Source organism: Hippopotamus amphibius, chromosome 4, assembly GCF_030028045.1.
Source record: "Hippopotamus amphibius kiboko isolate mHipAmp2 chromosome 4, mHipAmp2.hap2, whole genome shotgun sequence".
NCBI classification, from domain to species: domain Eukaryota; kingdom Metazoa; phylum Chordata; class Mammalia; order Artiodactyla; family Hippopotamidae; genus Hippopotamus; species Hippopotamus amphibius.
Window position 1 is genome coordinate 151341890 of NC_080189.1, and position 16406 is coordinate 151358295.

At 46.7% G+C, this 16406-nt stretch overlaps 1 protein-coding gene across 3 annotated transcripts in view; it reads left to right on the forward strand.

Annotated features, from left to right (window-relative positions):
* Positions 1 to 559: 559 nt before the first annotated feature.
* Positions 560 to 16406, forward strand: part of PLEKHG3 (pleckstrin homology and RhoGEF domain containing G3) — a 48432-nt gene continuing 32585 nt past the window's right edge. The window contains exons 1-2 of one of the 3 annotated variants that reach the window (XM_057733725.1): positions 676 to 814; positions 4816 to 4874. The gene's annotated coding sequence lies outside the window, so the exon portion shown is untranslated. Of the gene's footprint in view, positions 815 to 4815; positions 4875 to 16406 lie in introns of all 3 variants that reach the window. The other 2 variants (XM_057733730.1, XM_057733724.1) reach the window with 2 other exon arrangements.

The window sequence follows — 16406 nt, forward strand, 5'->3', positions numbered from 1 at the left end:
AGTTTCTCGGAGGTTTGGATTTACATCTGTAAAGGGTCCCGGGAACCGAGTTTCGGTGAGGAATTCAAGACGTGCCTTTCTGACTCGGAAAAGCCGAGGTGACCTGCTCTGGTTGGACCAGGACTCCCAAGTCCGATCCCAACTAAGGACTCACTTGGGAGTCCCCTTTCCTGTCCGTACAGTGGGGGCTGTTTTGGCCGTCCGGTGACCTCTTAGGAGGCGGTGATATCAGGTCTGTGACACCGGGGTGACCCGCCTCGCCCTCCCCCCCACGTGCGTCTTTGTGTCTTAGCGCATTCGGGTTGCTCACGGGCGGCTGGCCTTCGGCCGGGAGGACACCGCCGGGGCCGCGCGCTCGCCCCCACTTGCGGTGTTAATCATTAGCGGCGCGCGAGCTCCGCCGCCACCGCCGGAGCCTTTACCCCGGGTTCCCGCTTGCAGCGCCGCGAAGCTTCCTGCGTCCCCAGCCGAGCCGCCAATCGCGGGATTCCAGCCGCGGGCGCGAGTCTCCACCCCCTGGAAAAATTCCTGGCCCGCCCTCCCTGCCTCCCCCGCCCCCTCCCGCGGTTGCTCCCGCTCGGCTCGGCCCCGACTTCCTGCCGGGCGCTGGGAAGGCGCGCGCGGGCCGGGGTCCCCGGGGGCCGTGCTCGCAGCTGGCCGCGCCCCGGCCGCCAAGGGGCTGGCGGTGGGCGGGAGCGGCCGGCAGCCTCGGCCCCTTCCCGCAGCGACTTTCAAACTCGCGCCCGCGTTGCGGCGGCACCTGGGTGGCTTCGCGCGCCTTGCGTCCCGGACCCGGCGGGGCGGCCACTGCTCGGTGAGTGTCCCTCGGTTCTCCCCGCGCCCTCTGCCAGCGCAGCGGGCCGTGCGGCAGTGCCCTGAGTGGTTTTGAAGTCGGGCACCCGCTCCACCCCCCCCGCCCCGTGGAGTGAGGACTCCGGGCGGCAGAGGGGGACCCGGGGCCGCGTGGGCTCCTCCAGGGCGACCCTCTAGGCCGAGGGCTGGAGCGCGGGAGGTTCTGGCAAGGAGACATATTCTGTCCTTTAGCCCCACCCTGGAAACGTAAGGAGCGAATGCGCCCGGTGACTCCAAGGGGCTCAGTTTGAAACCCGGGAAGCCCGCGAGGCTGCGCCCACCGGCGCCCACTGCGCGCTCGGTTGCCCGAGGGCTGGTCCTTGCCTCGGACTGTGGGTCCGGGCGGGGTGGACTCTTCTGGGGGAGGAATCGAGCCTCGGGTCCCGGGAGCCTAGAGGCGCCAGCAGCCTGTTCCGGGTTGGTGTCACACGGTACTCGCTCTGGGAATCTCAGTTCGTGTCCTGGAGGGATTAGAGTGGGTGCCAGAAATGGGGTGTCGGGAGCCAAAAGCACAGAAGCCACTGCCTGCCTCTGTCCACCTCGCCCTCGCCCACTCCCGAAATCGGTTTGGTTGATGTTCTTCTCCCTATTGGCAGCCCTTTAGTTTGGAAAGTTAGGAGAAGGCGTGCAAACTTGAACATTTCAGTACGTTTTTAGGTAGCTACTTTTACTCTTTGGAGCTGCTTTTGAAAACAAAAGGAAGAACGGAGTGGGAAATGTAATGGTGAGAGGCTGGAGGGGTGTGGCCTGGGGTGGGGCGGTGTTATAGTGGCCACTGTAAGAGTTTCACCCTCGAAGTCACTGGCCTGTCTTCTGTTCTCGGGCTCCCAGGAGGCGATCCGGACTGCATCACCCCACGGGGAACCCTGGACTGGGGGTTCCCAGAGTCTCCTCAGCCCTGCCTCTGCACGCAGCCTGGTCACACCGACCTTGCTCAAGAAATAATAAGCAGGGACAGTAATGACAGCCCCGAGGGCTCCCCACTGGGCACACTGCCGGCCTCCCTTAAGGAAAGTGCCTTTCTAGCCTCTTCTTTGCTGGACTGGGAATGGAATCCTGAGTGATGTAGCGGGGAGTGACTTCCCCCTAACCGTTTCCAGCAGAAAACCTAGGGAGGGAGAACTCATACATGGTGTACCCCTTCCCTCTGTTACTCACTCTCTTCCCTGTCGTCCTGGGATGCCTCATCTCATCTCCTGCTGTTAATACTCCTCTGCCTCTGCTGCCCCCCACTCCCTTCCCAGAAGGCTGGGCAACCCCTTAGATCCCTGAATATCTCGCTCTGGGGATGGGACAGGGAGTGGCTGTGGGGTAAACCAAGTCCTAGAAGCAGAGGAAGTGGTTTTGCTTAAGAGCTGCCTTGGGCTTTTCTACTGCCTTTTATTAGAAGTGGCACATCAGAGAGTGGGAAGGGCACGGGCGTGGGAGCCCAGCACAGGATTTTGCCTGAGTTTTAGTCCTGGCTCTACTGTATGGCATCAAAGGTTGCTGGAGTCATTTGGGCTGGAAGGCACCTCAGATGTGCCTGTGCCACTTACACATGAAGGCAGCAGAGCCTAGAGTTGTGAGGGGATTGGAGCCCGGCTCCTGGTGGCCAAACTGGGACCAAAACGCAGATTTCCTCATGGTCGGATCCATGCTTTTCCCAACATGACCTGAGCAAGTCACATATGTTTTTCTGACTCAGTTTCCACATGAGTAGAGTGGGGGACTTGCCTGCTTTTCCTCACAGAGGCTGTGGTAGGATCAAAGGGAGCCAGGTACATGGAAAGTGCTACATAAACTCCTACGCAAAATAAAGGGCTCACTGTGGCTAGGAGGGGCCCTCCAGAGCTTTACAGTCTACTGGGTACGTCCCATGTGTGCCACAAGGAGACGGTAGATACCAGGAGCCAACGGTGGACATTTATACCCCTGGCCTGTAATATCTCAGCTCCAGGGTAAACATATGCCTTACCCAATCCGCAGCTATCCCAGGGTCACGGTGTTTACCCTGGAGGTGGCCAAAGGCCATGGCCTGAGGGATGACTGGGGCAGGAGGGAAAAAGGAACCGTGTTCCAGATGTATGGCTTGCCCCTTCACCTCCACTCTCCTCTCAGAACCTTGTGAGGGCTCTGGTTCCAAGCCTGGGGGTTGCTGCAAGCCCAGGCTGAGCACTGACTCTGGAGGGTTAATCGGGAAGCCATGTAGCTGTTCCCTGTTGTGTTGATGGTTGAGGGGACCCTGGGCATTGGGAGAGTGCTGCCTTTGCAGCTGCACTGAGGGCTGTCTTCAGCGCCGCATATACCCCCCTCCCCATCCCAGGCTGCCCCTCTGGCCCAGGCTGCTGCTCAGCCCTGCCTTTCTGGCCAGCTGCATGTGCATAGGCCTTTGTTTTCGGGTTGCAAGCCCGCCCTCCCCAGCAGAAATCCTCAGGACGGGGCCCTGGCAGCTGGAAATCACTACTGCCAGCAGGAAGGCTTTACTGGAGTCTACAGGGGATCCAGCAAACCTTCATTTCCTCTCGTAGGTCCCATCTGGAGCCCCCGGCTTGCCCCTGGCCAGATTCTCTCAGCATCTTTTCTTGTCTTTCTTTCCTTGAGTGGATCATCCTCTTTTTCTTCCTACACTCCCACTTCTATTTTAAAGGATTTATTCATTCATTCAATGGTTTTTTGGCATCTACTGTATATGAATGCTGGACGCAGGGGACACAGCAGTGAACAAAATATATGACAGTCTTTGACCTCATGGAGGTGACATCTAGTCGGGAAAGCTGTCAATAAGCAAGATAGATAGTGGAAAGCAAGTTAATGATAAGCAGAGCAATGTGATAGGGAAGGCGGATGTGAATTGTCATGGAGGGGGTGAGATGGTGTTTTAGATGGGGTGGCCTGGAGGCATCCTGAGGAAGGGCTATTTGATAATGCCTGAAGGAGGAGTTTCCCTTCCTCTCTGGTTTCCTTTTCTTGAAACCCAGTTCAAGCAACTCACTGCGGGGCTTGACAGCTTACTAGCCCTGAGGTGCTAAACTCCTTTGAGCCTGTGTTTCTCACCTGTAAGGTGGAGTTAGTCATCATACCTACCACATATGGTTTTGTGAGACTGAACAATGAGCTAAGGTGTGTTAAAGGCTTAGCAGAGCCTGCAGAGGTCATCAATAAGTGATAGTCTTTTACTTTGTTATTTCTCCAACCAAATTTTGCAGGGGTAGCCCAAGATATTTAATGCCATTGCTACATGAAAAGCTTTCCGTTTCAAGTATTAGGCAAGTGGGGAATTAGAGGCAGCTGAAAATAGAAATCCTAGTTAGTGCAAACTTGTAGTTGGTGAGACTTTTCTATTCTGTCCTAGATTCCACGGGGTTGAGGATGTGGGCCTCCCAGGTGTATATGCTGCTTCCCCTGCTGACAGGGTGAACTGGGGGCAGCCCTGACCCTCCCTTGCTCTGGAATTCCCCTTGCTTCCAACAAGCCCTGATGAATCACACCTTCATCCCTGGCCTCTCTACTCTGCCTCACAGCTGGCAAGGCTATCTGCCCAGCCCCCAGCGTCCTGTAGATATAGCTTTTTTTTTGGCACACGGGCTTAGTTGCTCCGCGGCATGTGGGATCTTCCTGGAGCTGGGATCGAACCTGTGACCTCTGCATTGGCAGGCGGATTCTTAACCACTGCGCCACCTAGGAAGCCCCAACGTCCTGTAGATAAATTACGCTCAGAGAGGGGATGGTGAAAATGAGGGAGGGGCAGGGGAAAGCCGGGGGGATGGTGGGGGGAGCTGTTTTGGGAGAGCCTGCAGAGGTGCAAGGGGATTCTGATGGAGGCTCAGAGGCAGCCCCAGAAAAAGTTTCGAAAAGTGTCCACCATGGACCAGAATTTTGAATAACAGAATGAAAACACTGAGCGCTCAGAGTCTAGCTGGACTCTGCTGAGCTCTGCACTGCTTCCACCCAGCCAATCTGAGGCATCTCTTCCCCTCTCAGCTGGAACCAGGACCTCAAAGGGAGGGGCCTGATCTCAAAGCCTGCTGTCAAAAGCTGCGGTAAGTGGTTTCCTGGGGGCCGGCCCTGGCTCAGGAAGCAGGGATGGGCGGTGGAGGGCGGGGCCCGGGGAGGTGGTCATCTGCCTGACCGCTCCCTCTGAGAGCCGTGTTGCACGCGCGGGACAGCCCAGCAGGCCCTGTGGTGAGGAGCTTTCCGGGCGCGTCAGTTGGTGCCTGGAGGCCGGGTAAAGCTAGATACAGTATGGCTTCAGAGGAAGTGGTTGGGAGGGCCCTAAACTGCCACATGCATTTTTATGATGTTGGGTGACCTCAAGTCAGAGCAGAATGAAAACTGGGCAGGGTCAACTAACTTGTGATCAGAAGGAAGTACATCCAGAGACGCTGGCAGCTCCTCTGGGTATTGGCTGTCTGGGATAAAGGCTGGCCTTGTTAACAGGGTCTCTGCTCTGTTTTTTTTTTTTTTTTTTATTAATTTATTTATTTTGGTTGTACCGGGTCTTAGTTGCAGCAGGCAGACTCCTTGGTTGCGGCTCGCCAGCTCCTTAGCTGTGTCATGCGAACTCTTAGTTGCAAAATGCATGTGGGATCTAGTTCCCTGACCAGGGATGGAACCTGGACCCCCTGCATTGGGAGCACAGAGTCTTATCCACTGATCCACCAGGGAAGTCCCACTGCTCTATTGTTATTTTGATTAGCAGCTCTCTGAAGGCAGGGACTCAGCTTGAGCCACCTTTGTTCCCACATAGCATGGAGAACAGTGTAAAGTGGAATCAATAGGGTGTGATGAGCTTGTGCTGGGGTCCCATCCTGAGGGCAGTCTGGGCTCACTGATCTCATCTGCTCCAGTTTTTGTTCCGTGGAGTTAGAGGAAGAAGGCAGTGGTGGGGGTCAAGTCTAGCCCTGGGGGGGCTGTTGCCATCTGGGAATGCCAGCCAAGGGAGAATGAGGCTTTTTACAGTTCTCTTTAGGGAGAGAGCCTTTAGGGAGAGAGACTTTAGGGAGGGAGCCCTCCTGGCTTAAGCTCAAGGAATGAATTTTTAAGGACTCTCAAACTCTTTCATGCTGAGCGGACTCTGGGGCCGACCACAGGACCTGAGTGCGGTTCTAATGGGCACAGTGGTAACTGCGCAGGTAGCCTTTTGGGAAATAGAGTTTGAGGGGACTTGGAGATGCTCTGAGTGTTGCTGGAGTTTGCCTGAGAATGGAGGGAGGGATGCTACAGGAGTGAAGTCTATTTTCACTATGGTAACGGGATCTCAGGAGGAAAGGTGGGTTCTACAGGTCCTGGAAGCTCTTAAAAAGTCATATCCTTTACTTCCCAGGCCACAAGACTGTGTGTGCATGTGTTTGCATGTGTACCCATGTGTGCATATAAATCAGAGGTTCTTGACCAATAGGTGGCAAGTGTTTAGTGAAAGGAAAAGAGAACCAGTATTCCTGTGGCCTCTATCCTGTGTATCGCTCCATCCTCAGGGCTTGCTGCATAGTAGGATTCCAATAAATATTTGTTGAATAAGTAAAACCCTACTGTGTGATGAAACTTTAGGAATTAGGGAAATTTTCATGCTCTTCACAAATGTTCTAATCGTGTCTGAAACTGTCTAGGACAGAGTATAAGGCTGTGAGAAGTTGAACCTGTGGGCAGCTGCTCTGGCACAGGTGCAGGCAGCTCTGTTCCTCCAGCCTGGACAAGTGAAAGGGTGCCTGGGGTCACTGGGACCCATCCTCCTGGGCCTGCTGAGAGTTTGCCCCCATGCATGTTGGGTCCATGGGATGTGCTTATAGTCTTGAATATAGTTCATCCCATAATATGTCCTGTAATATCCTATAATATCCCATAACACCTCTCTATTCAGGACATATTATGCAGCAAGCATGTTTTCCCACACCAGCTCCCTCAGACCCTGTTTGACTTTTATATAGGAGTTGTGTCATCCTATTTCCAAGCCCACAACTGAAAGGAAGCCGCAAAGGAAAGAATGTAAAGAGATCGGTGTAGGGAGGAAAAATGACCACAGTGCAGCGGAGAATTGACAGTAAGAGTGGACAGAGATGAAGACTATGGAAAGCAAGCATGAGCATAAGAGCTGGGGGTCATTTATTTAGGGGGAATGGCTCGGCACACCTTGGGCCTTGGGGGGATCATCATTTTGATAATTGATGCTTTGCTGGTAATTGTGACCCTGAGTCATCAAGAAAAGGTTGAATAATGTTCCCTTGTCTGTTTAGGAAGGCAGGGAAGGAAGTGTGTAACGTGTTTTTAGATGTCCCAGTCAGATTGACTAAACTTTTTAAAAGTGTTGACTCTTAGGTAATATCACTAGTCCTCTCAACATTAGGTGGTGGTACCCTCAACTACAGACAAGGAAACTGAGTCCACCCACACAAGGTAGGTAACTTTTCTGGGATCTCTCAGCTAAGGCTTAGCAGGGATGAAGTTTAAACTTCGAAATGACTGTGGAGCACTTGCTCTGAGCTCTACCCCAGACTGTTTGGAAACGGCATGCTCTTGAAAACGTGGCTTTTGGACAGCTCTCTCTGCAGGGGCTCCGGCTAGTGGAGCTTTTACTGTGTTACTGTGGAGCCAGGATGGGCCCAGAGCAGACTGCCAGTTATCCCAAAGGGCGCCCGCCTCAGTGGAAACAGGAATGCCCTTACTACATTTACATTCTAAGCACCTACCTGGGTGCCACACAACACTTTCTGAGGCCAGAAAATGATAGGGAGGAGCTGCGATTTCAAAAACCCCAGGCCTCTTTCCATCAGGAGCTTTTGTTCCTTTGTTTTGGTTCTGGATGCTGCTGAAAGATGCTGTGCTGTGCAGTCTCCAGGCTGGTTGTTCCAGTCCGTCTCCAAGGTGGCGGGCCCGCCCCTGCGTAGGAACCCCTGCCCCCCTGTTCCCTCCATCCAGATCTGGCCAATGGTAATTTTATTCTATTTACTTCTCTCATTTATTGTAGAGAGGGAATGCAACTGAAACTTTCTCTTCCCTCCCTCCCCAGAAGTAACATTCTCCTGAATATGGTGTTTATCAGTTCTGTGAATGTTTTCATACTTTTTACTATTGTCTGTAAGTAATTTATAGTGGTGTGTTGTTTTAATTTCAACACGTGTAACGTCATGTTGAATGAACGTCATTGTCTAGATTTATCCATGTTGAAATATTTAAATCTAGTTTATGTGTTGAACTGTTTTTGTTTCTATTGTATATTACAGTTCCCTTATGGACAGACATTTAGGTTGATTCCATTTTCTCACCACTATAAGTAATACTGTGTTTATCATCCATGTGCCATTCTTCTCTGCCATGTATGTCAGGGGTGGGATTACTGGGTTATACGTCGTGCTTTTCAACATATGACCAAATAATGTCCCCGAGTGATTTGTAACCAGTATATATTCTTACCAGAAACATGAGAGCCCCTATTTCAGTAACACTGGGATTGTCTCTTGTGATCTAGTAGATGTAAAATGGTATCTCAAAATTATTTTATAAATTGGTTTTTTAAATTAGTGCTTTTGATTAAAGACAGGGACGAGCGCTTTTCATGTTTATTGGCTAGCCATGTTTACTATTCTGTGAGGCTTTGCCCTTTATGTTAAAAAAATAATTTTTAACCAGGTAATGCATCCACATGATTCAAACCATGAAAGGTAATATGGTGACAAGTCTCAACCTCTGTCCCCTTGCTCCCAGCTCCCCACTCTGTGACAAGTTAGACGTCCTTGGCACTTTTTCAGAGTTTTCATTGCCATTGTCTCTGTTGTTGATTTTTAGGAGTTTTAAAAAAAATACATATACACACACACACATATTTACATATGTTAAATGATAAATAATCTTTTGTAGGTTGTATTCATTGCACGTAGCTCTGGATTGTCTTAACCTTATCACTGTCATTTTTCATAGGGAAGTTTTAATTTTAATGTTGTCGGATTTGCCAGTCTTTTGTTCATACTTTCTGTGTCTTGTTCAAGAAATCTTTTCCCACTCTGATTTTACAGAAACACATTAGGTCTATTTTCTTTTTAAGTTTTGCTTCCACACTTACACTGTAGATTCACCTGGAATGTGTTTTCTTCATATGACAATAGTTCTCAACTCTGGCTACTTATTAAAGCCTCATGGGGAGCTTGTAAGAAAAGTACTATTGTCTGCGCCTCATTTCAGATCAGACCAATAAAATTAAAATATCTCAGGGTGGGGCCCAGGTATGGTGTTGAAATGGCCCAGGTGAGTTTTATGTCCAGCCAAGTTTGAGAACCACCCAACCTTGTAAGATGGAACTGATTTTATTTTTTCCAGAGGAATAGCCTATTTTTCCAGTACTAATTATTGGACAGTCTATACTTTTCCTGCTGACTTGTTACTTTTAAGATTTGATTGATTGATAATTTTGAGATATATTTCACATATCTTAAAATTCACTCACGTACAGTGGTTTTTTAGTATATATTCACAGTGTGCAACCATCCCCACTATCTAATTTTGTTTTTTTGTTTGGTTTGGTTTTTGTTTGTTTGTTTTGGGCCCCACTGCTTGGCTTGTGGGATCCTAGTTCCCTGGCCAGGGATCGAACCTGGGCCCTTGGCAGTGAGAACTTGGAGTTCTAACCACTCAGGGAATTCCCTTCACTATTTAATCTTTTTTTTTTTTTTTTTCTTTTTTCCTTCAGATCTTTATTGGAGTATAATTGCTTTACACTGTTGTGCCAGTTTCTGCTGTACAACAAAGTGAATCAATTTATTTACACATATATCCCCATATCCCCTCCCTCTTGAGCCTCCCTCCCACCCTCCCTATCCCACCCCTCTAAGTCATCACAAAGCACCACAGTTGATCTCCCTGTTATGAGCAAATTCCCACTAGCTATCTATTTTACATTTGGTAGTGTATATATGTCAATGCTGTTCTCTCACGTTGTCCCAGCCCCACCCCCTCAAGTCCGTTCTCTACATCTGCGTCTTTATTCTTGCCCTGCCACTGGGTTCATCAGTACCATCTTTTTAGATTCCATATATATTCATTAACATATGATATTTGTTTTTCTCTTTCTGGCTTACTTCACTCTGTATGACAGACTCTAGGTCCATCCACCTCACTACAAATAACTCAGTTTCATTCCTTTTTATGGCTGAGTAATATTCCATTGTATATATGTGCCACATCTTCTTTATCCATTCATCTCTTGATGGGCATTTAGGTTGCTTCCCTAAAAGAAGCCCTGTACCTTTAGCGATCATTTCCCACTTCCCCCATGCCCTGGCCCCAGGCAATCACTAATCTACTTTTATCTCTCTAGATTTGCCTATTCTAGACATTTTACATAAATGAGTTCGTACAATATATAGCTCTGTTGACTAGCCTTTTTCATTTAATGTAATGTTTTCAAGAGTCATCCTTGTTGTGGCATGTTATCTATTCTTCATTCTTTTTTATTGCCAAATAATATTCCATTGTATGGGTATAGTACCTTTTGTCTACCCATTCATCAGCTGATGGACATTTGAGCTGTTTCCACTTTTTGGTAATATAAATAAGGCTGCTGTGAACAGTTGTGTACAACTTTCTGTACTCAGCATATAGATCTCCTAGTTTCTGTATGACCTACTGTGAGATGATTGTTTACAAGTGAACTTTTTGAGGAATTGCTAAACTGTTTTCCAAATAGGCTACACTATTTTACATTCTTAACAGCAATGTACAAGGGTTCTAATTTCTCCTCATCCTCACCAATACTTGTTATTGAACATGGTTTTGATTTTAGCCATCCTAGAGTGAGTATGAAGTAGATTTAATTGTGGTCTTGATTTGCATTTCCCCAATGAATAATGACATTGAGCATTTTTTCTTGTGCTTATTGGCTATTTGCGTATCTTTTTGGGAGAAATATCTATTCAACTTTTTGCCCATTTTAAAATTGGGTTATTTGTTTTTTTTTATTGTTGAGTTGTAAGTGTTCTTTATACAATCTGGATACAAGTCTGTTATCAGATTTACAAATACTTTCTCCCATTCTGTGATTTGTCTTTTTACTTTCTCTCTTTTAAAATTTTTAATTTAAAAAATTTTTTTAAATCAAGGTGTAATTGATATGTCATCATTAGTTTCAGGTGTACAACTTAATGGTTCAGTATTTGTATACATTGTGAAATGATCTAGTCTACTTTCTTTTCATTTTCTTGGTACTGCCCTTTGAAACACAGATTTTAAATTTTGATGAAGTCCAATTTAATCTATTTTTGTTGTTGTTGCTTGTGCATTTGCTGTTGTATCTAAGAAACCATTGCTTGTCCAAGTTCACAAAAATTTATCCCTATATTTTCTTCTAAGAGTTTTATAGCTTTAGCTCTTACATTTAGGTCTATGACCCATTTTGACTTAATTTTTATATATGGTATGAACTAGATGTCCAAATTCATTCTTTTGCATGTGAATATATATGTAGTCCTAGCACCATTTGTTGAAAAGACTATTCTTTTCCTATTGAATGGTTTTGATACTCTTAATGAAAATCAGGTGACTATAAATGTGAGGTTTTATTTTTGTACTCTCAATTCTATTGCATTAATCTATTTGTCTGTCTTTATGCCAGTACAGTATAGTCTGGGTAACTATAGCTCTGTAGTCAGTTTTAAAATTGGGAACTGTGAGTCTTCCAACTTTGTTCTTTTTCAAGATCATTTTAGCTGTTCTGGCTGCCTTGCTTTTCCATACAAATTGTAGAATTAGCTTGTCAGTTTCTACAAAAATGCCAGCTAGAATTTTAAAAGAGATCAGATTGAGTCTGTAGATCAGTTTAGTGAGTACTGCTAACTTAAAGAATGTTAAAGTGTTCTGATTCATGAATATGGTATGTCCTTCCATTTATTCCGGTCTTTAGTTTCTTTCAGTAGTGTTTTGTAGTTTCCAGAATACAAGTCTTATACTACTTTTGTTAAATATATTCCAAAGTTTTTAATGCCTTTTGCTACTATTATAAATGCAATTGTTTTGTTTCTTAATTGCATTTTTCTGGGGGGAAGGGGGCTGCGCTATGCAGTTTGCAGGATCCTAGTCCCAAACCAGGGATTGAACCTGCTCCCTGGTTGGGGAACTAGGGTCAGTGAAAGCGAGGGGTCCCAACCACTGGACTGCCAGGGAATTCCCCTTAATTGCATCTTTGGATTGTGTGCTACTAGTATATAGGAGTAGAATTGATTTTTGTGCATTGATCTTGTATTCTGCTATCTTACTGGACTATTTCATTAGTTCTAATCTTTTTGTTAGTGGATGCCTAGGATTTTTCTATATATACAATCATGTCGCTTATGAATAGAGATAGTTTTACTTCTTTTTCAATCTGAATGTCTTTTATTTCTTTTTCTTGCCTAATTTTCCTGGCTACAGTGTTGAATACAGTACAGTCAGTACAGTGTTCATGAGGAGACATTCTTGTCTTATTCCTAGTGTTAGGGGGAAAGCATTCCTTCTTTCTCCATTAAGATGAAGTACCTGTGGGTTCTTTTGTAGGTATTCTTTATAAGACTGGGGGTGTTCCCTTCTATTCCTAGTTTGTGTGGTGTTTTTATTATGGAAGGGTGTCAGATTTTGTCAAAGGTTTTTTCTGGGCCCATTGAGGTGATCAGATGATAAATTCACATGGTCACTCCTTTTTATATGTTGCTGTTAGTATTTTGTTGAGGATTTTTATAGCCATATTTATAAGGGATGTTGGACTGTAGCTTATTTTTCTTGTGTTATCGTGTTTGGTCTTGATATCAGGCCTCATAGAATGAGTTGGGAAGTGTCCCTTCCTCCTCTGCTTTTTGGAGGAGTTTGGGAAGAATTGCTATTAATTCTTTAAATGTTTGGTAAATTTGCCAGTGAAACCATTTAGTCCTGGGCTTTTCTTTATTGGAAGTTTAAAAATTATTAATTCAATCTCTTTACTTGTTAACAGGTCTCTTCAGATTTTGTTTCTTCCTGAGTCAGTCACTGGTTTATGTCATTCTAAGAATTTGTCTAGGACTTTCATCTAAGTTATCTCGTTCATTGGCATATAGTTGTTCATGGTATTTCCTTATAATCCTTTAAGATGTTCCTTTTTGTCTTTGATGTTCTGCATTTATACTTTGTATGATGTGTCTAAATGTGGACTTCTTTTAAATTTAACTTAGCTGTGCTTTCAATATGAGGACAAATGTGTATGTTCAGTTCTGGAAAATTCATATACATTCTATCTTTGAAAACTGCTTCTCTCCTATTCTTTCCTTTTTCTTCCTGTGGAACTCTATGGACCTCTGTCTCTCTCTCTCTTTTTTTTTTTTTTATAAATTTATTTATTTATTTATTTTATTGGCTGTGTTGGGTCTTTTTTGCTGTGCGCGAGCTTTCCCTAGTTGCGGTGAGCTGGGGCGACCCTTCGTTGTGGTGCGCGGACTCCTCATTGCCGTGGCTTCTCCTGTTGTGGAGCACGGACTCTAGGCACATGGGCCTCAGCATCTGCAGCACATGGGCTCAATAGTTGTGGCTCACGGGCTCTAGAGCACAGGCTCAATAGTTGTGGCACACAGGCCCGGTTGCTCTGCGGCACGTGGGATCCTCCTGGAGCAGGGATCGAACCCGTGTCCCCTGCATTGGCAGGTGGACTCCCGACCACTGTGCCACCTAGGAAGCCCTGGACCTCTGTCTCTTAATGTTTAAATTTTCTATCTTACTGTTTGCATCTACTTCAGAATAATTTCCTCAGTTTTTTTTTCCCATTCCACTAATTCTTTCTTTAGCTGTATTTAATTTTCTGTTTAACACATCTATTGGATTTGAAATGTCAATATTGTATACAATTCACCCTTGAAAAATCTGGGTTTGAACTGTGTGGGTCCACTTATATGTGGATTTTTTTCCAGTAAATATGTACTACAGTACTACACAATCTGCAGCTTGTTCAATCTGCCGATGAGGAACCGTGGATACAGAGGGCTGATGGTAAAGTTATATGTGGATTTTCTACTGCATGGGGGTCAGTGCCCCTAAGCCCCATGTTGGTCAAAGGTCAACTGTATTTTGTTTACATTCAGTAATTTTTCAGTCTTTTTTCAGATTTTTCTTTTATTTCTAGCTTTTGCAGTACCAATTTTTTCCATCTTCTGACTCTTGTCATGGTTTGTTTTATTGTGTGGTTTGTAATTTTTATACTGAGCTCCTCTTCATTGGTTGCAGAATGGGATGCTTAAAAGTAAGGTATTTTGGAAGTCTGCACTTACTGTGATGATGAGGTTTTAGGACATATCAAATGTGTGGGTGGGTGGGTGGCTGAGGTGGGGTAGAGGAAAAGATTGGCAGAGGAACTTTGCATGTCTGGCTGCTTCCTGTCATATAGGTCTCTGCCTAAGTGTCACCTTTTCAGAGCCTTCCGAGGCCTCCCTAACTAACAGCCTCCACGCCCCAGTCATACTGTCTTTTTTTTTTTTGCATATATTTAAAGTGTACAATTTGATTTTTTTCTTTTTTTAAGAGCTTTTATTGAAATACAATTGACATACAATAAATGCATATATTTAAAATGTACAATTAGATTTTTTTTCTTATTCATACTCTCTTTTCTCTGTTTTATCTTTTTCATAACACATCACTATTCAGAAACATTAGTTATTTGTCTACCTCTTGTGACCTTCCATATTGGAATGTAAGCTCCATGATGGTAAGAATTTGTCTTTTATTTTTGGCTGCGCCACGTGGCAGGTGGGATCCTAGTTCCCTGACCAGCGATCGAACTGTGTCCCCTGCATTGGACTCTTAACTACTGGACTGCCAGGGAAGTCCCCAGTAAGCATTTGTCTTATTCACTGCTATGTCCCTAGCACCTGGCATGTGGTTTATACTGTAAATAAATATGAGTGAGTTCGAGTAGTCCTGATTTTAGATGGAAGTCATCTGAGCCCTGATGCTGCAACTTTCAGCTGGGCTGAGTCTGACCAGGCAGCAGAGAAGAGGTGAACAGTGTGCCTCTCCATCCCCAAATCTTTTTCTGGGCCTCCACTGAAGATGTCTTTTCCCCCCATTATAAGAACCTAGAAAATACCATCCATCCTGTGTGCTTCAGCCTTCTGGCATGAGTCCCACAGCTGCCAAAATCAGTAGTAGGGATCTGAGTGTCAGAAGCCCTGGGGGAAGAAAATGCACAAAACCCTGGGAAGATCTGGTCCTTACCTTTAGGAGCCTGTGATTGAGTTAAGAAGACAGCACACACAGAAAATAGGTTAGGACACTTGCCCACTCACTGAGTCAGCTGTGCAGATGAGCGCTCCTGCTATGAGCTTGTGGTAGAGGAGGCAACCAGTGTGCTGGCCCCTGGATCACATGCTGTCACATAAGTGGTTTCTGGAGGCACCTATGGGCAAGTTATGAATTCCCAGGTGACTCCATTTTGGCCTCCTCCTGAGGTCGTCCCACACTGTAGGAACGTGTACTGAGCATAGCGTTACTTGTAAAAGGGCACAAAGTGCCTGCGGGCATTCCCACGAGGTGGGCTAGGGATGGCACCTTTCCATCCGTCTTTGGCTGTATCTCTTGGCCCCACTGATGTTGGGGTTGGGGAATGGTGACGAACATTGCCAGCATTTGCCAGAATTCTGGCAAACCCTGGCTTTCCCACTTACCTCGCTGCCGGGCTTTTGGTGAGTGAGTAAACAGCTCTGCCTCATATGGTTATGGTAAGGAGACTTCATAGAGAATGTGTTTATTAGCACAATGCCTGCTACACCCTCATAAAACGCTAGTTGATGTTATTCCATTCCGGCATCTTGGGAGCCATTTGTGCCTCAGTTTCCTGATTTGTAAAACAGGGAAATAATCCCCAATCCCTGCCTGCCACCCCTCCCCGCTGGCTGTCGTAAGGGTTAAATCCTCAGCCTTTGAGGGCCTGGGTGGGGGAGGAGCCACATAAATGGGTTATTGTTGTGCGGCTGAATGATCTGGCTTTGTTCAAGTGTCTTCAGTATTTGACTTCCTGCAGTTAGTGTCCCCTGACTTTAATTCTGGAGATCTTTGCATGTCCTCAGCGGCCGGTGGCACTCACCTGCCGGCCGTGACCTGAGTCTTCACCCAGCGGGGGACCTGCTGAGTTGGGGTGGGAAGCTCCATTTCCTCTGTTAGGGGCCCCCCAGGAATCAGGAATGAAAGAAATGCAGAAAATATGACCCACACGCGCTACTGATTCTGAATAGGACGTTTATGGAAGAGGTTTTGCAGGAGGCGGCGGGCGCTTTAATTCCCCAGGCTGTTGGTGGCAGCTCTCTGCTCGCCCCGAGCCTGTTAACTGCTCGGCTGCCGGGCCTTAGGGAGAATGCGGCTCCCTGGCCCCACGCGGCCCTCTTGGTGCTCGGATGGGAGCCCTTTTGAGGAAAGCGGTAGGTACCCAGCTGGGCCAGGCCAGGGGGTGCGAGTGGGGCACGACCAGGAAAGTCTCCCGTGAAACCTGGCCGGCCACAGGCTTTGAGGCGAAAGATAAACTTCTCCCTTGGAGCTTCAGACACGGAAGACAGGTGTAGGACAGTTGGTCCTTTTTAAATCCTGCCCTAGCTTCTTCC